The 4,173-nt window shown below is 38.7% G+C and overlaps 1 pseudogene; it reads left to right on the top strand.

The window, feature by feature from the left end:
- The first annotated feature begins 1,582 nt into the window (after positions 1 to 1,582).
- Positions 1,583 to 3,287, top strand: LOC139437491 (tigger transposable element-derived protein 1-like; annotated as a pseudogene).
- Positions 3,288 to 4,173: the final 886 nt, after the last annotated feature.

Raw genomic sequence — 4,173 nt, 5'->3', positions numbered from 1 at the left:
GTAAGTGGGCAACAGCAGAAACCCTGGCCATCCTGGAAAGGTAATAAGGGCTCAAATTTCTTGAGGATGGAGGTCTGGATCACTCCATTATAAGTAATCCAGACCAAATAAATTACAAGTAATCCAGACCAAATAAAGTGCTGGATGAAAAATAGAGAAACCTAGAACAGGTGGTTGAGGAAGAAGATATTTAAAAACTCTGGGACAAGCTTCAAGAGATGAATTGTAGTTTGATTTGCTAATATTCTAAGGAATTGCACCTGGCCACTAGCTTGAAGAATTGAACTTGCATTTTTTCCTCTCAAGAAAGATATGGAATTTATGAGTTCAGTCTATTGACTATCCCAGATGTACCTTGTTTTCCCATCAGAATGGCTATAGGCGTGACTTGTGTGTCATGAAGTCCATTTGCTGTCTTTGCCATTACTGCTTCAGACTGAGGTAAGGACCACCTAATTAAGAGAGATCATCACAGGTGCACTCTGGCCTGAGCAGACCTCTGAGACATCTGCCTTCCCAGTAAGTGCCTTGCAAAGGCCAAGTAATACAATCAGAAATATAAGGAAATTAATGCCTCATGGGGTGTACTTTGCTCAGTGGAATATAGGGGATAGAAAGGAGTTCTTCCTCTCCCTGAACAGTGTTTTGCCTTGCAAAAGTTTTATAGGGTCTTTCCAAATGTGTCTAGTAAGACAAAGCAACCATCAGACCTGTTAAGAAGCTATAGCATTCAGCTTCCTTTTCTTTTTCCACTTTTCCTGTCCTTCTATTTCTTCCCCTCTCCTTTTCTTCCCCTTCCTCTCTGCTCTTCAGTTCCTGAACAATTCAGACCAAAACTATTAATTAGGACTCAGTAAGATATGCATCCATTTTGGCTGAGAAGGGAGATATAGAAGGAAGGGAATCTGTGATGGCCTAGAGTAGAGTGTCAGAGCTAAGCAAAGTGAGGAGATCATCCATGTGGGGTGGGGGAAAGTGGCAGTAACAGATGATTGGTCACCCACAGGGAGACTGATCAAATGATAAATATATTAACGATAATGAGAGTCAGGTTTATCACTGTCAGATACGGGAATTACAAATATAGAAAGGGAGAAAACTAGACGGAACCTTGAAATGATGGATTGAAATTGGAAATGTAGGAGTGAATCCATGGTTTTTGAAAATACACAAGCATACCTCATTTTATTGCTTCACTTTATTGGGCTTCAGAGATACTATCCATTTTTTACATATTGAAGGTTTGTGACAATCTTGCATCAAGCAAGTTTATCGCTGCCATTTTTCTGATAACATTTGCTCACTTCATGTCACATTTTGGTAATTCTTGCAATATTTCAAACTTTTTCATTGTTATTATCATATCTGCTACTGTAATCTGTGATCAGTGATCTTGGATATTACTATTATAATTGTCTGGGGCACCAACAACTGCAAACATATAACCATAAACTTATTCGCTAAGTGTTGTGTGTGTTCTGTCTGTTCCACTGACCAGCTGTTCTCCACCTCTCTCCCTCTTCTCAGACCTCCCTATTCCCTGAGACACAATATTGAAATTAGGCCAATTAATAACACTACAATGGGCTCTAAGTGTTCAAGTCACACATCTCTAACTTTAAAAGCAAAAGCTAGGCAGGACCAAGCTTAGTGAGGAAGGCACATGGAAAGCCAAGATAGGCTGAAAGCTAGGCCTCTTACACCAAACAGCCAAATGTGATTGAAAGGAAAAGTTCTTGAAGTAAGTTAAAAGTGCTACTGCAGTGAACACACACATGATAAGAAAGCAAAACAGCCTTATTGCTGATATGGAGAAAGTTGTAGTGGTCTGGCTAGAAGATCAAACCAATCACAACATTCCCTTCTTAAGCCAAAACCTAATCCAGAGCTTAATCCCTTCAATTCTAGGAAGGCTGAGAGAGGTGAGGAAGCTGCAGAAGAAAAGTCTGAAGCTAGCAGAGGTTGGATCATGAGGTTTAAGGAAAGACGCCATCTCTGTAACATTAAAGTGCAAGGTGAAGCAACAAATGCTGAGGTAGAAATTGAAGAAATTATCCAGAATATATAGCTAAAATGATTGATGAAGGTGACTACACTAAACAGCAGTTTTCCAATGTAGACAAAACAACCTTCTATGGAAGAAAATGTCATCTAGGACTGTTTCAGAGCTGGAGAGAAAAAAGTCAGCCTGGCTTCAAACCTTCAAAAGGTAGACTGACTCTCCCATTAGAGGCTAATGGAGCTGGTGACTTGAAGTTGAAGCCAATGCTCATTTGCCACTCTGTCAATCCTAGGATTCTTAAGACTTACACTAAATCTACTCTGCCTATGATCTATAAATGGAACAACAAAGACTGGGTGACTGTATATCTGTTTATAACAGGGTTTCCTGAACATTTTAAGCCCACTCTTGAGACATACTGCTCAGGAAAAATATTCCTTTTAAACTATTACTGCTCATTGACAATGCACCCGGTCACCCAAGAGCTTTGATGGAAATGTACAATAAGATTAATGTTGTTTTTATGGCTATTAACAAAACATCCATTCTGCAGCCCATGGATCCACGAGTAATTTTGACTTCTAAGTGTTATTATTTAAGACATGCATTTCATAAGATGTAGTGATTCCTCTGATGGATCTGGGCAAAATAAATTGAAAACCCCCTGGAAAGAATTCACCATTCTAGATGCCATTAAGGCAGTTGTGACTCATGGGAGGAAGTAAAAATATCACCAGGAACAGGAGTTTAGAAGAAGGTGATTCCAGCCCTCATGGATAACTTTGAGGAGTACAAGATTTCAGTAGAGGAAGCAACTGCAGATGAGGTAGAAATAGCAAAAGAACTATTTTAGAAATGGAGCCTGAATTGCTGCAATCTCATGGTAAAAGAAATGAATGAGAAATTGCTTCTAATGGCTGAAAAATGAGAGTGATTTTTTGAGAAAGAAACTACTACTGGTCAAGATGCTGTGCACATTGTTGAAATGACAACCAAGGATTTAAGATATCACGTAAACCTATTTGACAAAGCAGCGGCGGGGATTGAGAAGAACGACTCCAATGTTCAAAGGTCTGTTGTGGGTAAAATGCTATCAAACAGTATCACATGCTACAAAGGAATCTTTCATGAAAGGAAGTGTCAATTGATAGGGCAAACTTCAATGTTGGCTTATTGTAATAACTTGTCACAGCCACACTAACCTTCAGCAATCAGCACCAGCACCCTGATCAATCGGCAGCCATCAACATCAAGGCAAGACCTTTCATTCACTAAAAGATTATGACTTGCTGAATGCATAGATGATGGTTAGCATTTTTTAGCAAGAAATATTTAAATGAAGATATGTACACTTTTTTTAGATACAATGCAATTACATACTTAATAGATTATCATATAGTATAAATATAGCTTTTATATGCACTTGGAAACCCCAAAATTTATGTGACTAGTTTTATTGCAATATTTGCTTTGTTGTGGTAGTCTGGAACTGAAATGACCATATCTTTGTGGTATGCCTATAGGTATATATGGAAATTAATACAGATATGAATGTGTGTATGTGTGTTCTTTAGCTCTGGCCATTGAGAGGACCTAGGAGCTGCAACCTCCAATTTAGCAATGTGCACACCTTGAGACCAGATACTGGTTTTTAAATATCATTCTCCACTAAAGGGAACCAGGACACGTTGGAAAAATGGGTGAATCCAAGCAGAGGCAGAGAAAATATATGATGAACCTAGAATATCTTGTTGAGCCTAAAATGAGAAAGTTCTCTAAAAGTGATGACATTTTACCAAGACACAGATGCCAGCTTGAAGGTACATAACACTAGCCAAATCTGGCACAATTTTAGCAACAAAATACATGTTAAGTAAAATAAAATGGCCACATGCATCGGGCATTGCCAGGAGGGACTCTTTTCCAAGAAAAGATTTTCCAGAAGACAAACAGAAATGACCTACAGGGCCTTTTGAAGAAAATGAGACAATGGAACACACCCTACAGAATTGTACATAAGCAATACCTAGTGATAAACCAATTTAGGTCCAGTAAAGATGGACAAGTGTACCACACTAATCAATGTATATCTGCTCCCCACTTTGTAAGACCCCCCTATGTAAAATACAAATTTAACATCAGTTAATAAGAAAATGTCCTCACAAGCTTCC

The sequence above is a fragment of the Dasypus novemcinctus genome, chromosome 1 (assembly GCF_030445035.2).
Source record: "Dasypus novemcinctus isolate mDasNov1 chromosome 1, mDasNov1.1.hap2, whole genome shotgun sequence".
Classification (NCBI taxonomy): domain Eukaryota; kingdom Metazoa; phylum Chordata; class Mammalia; order Cingulata; family Dasypodidae; genus Dasypus; species Dasypus novemcinctus.
The sequence above is the reverse complement of the archived record's forward strand: the minus strand, read 5'-3'. Positions and strand labels throughout refer to the sequence as shown.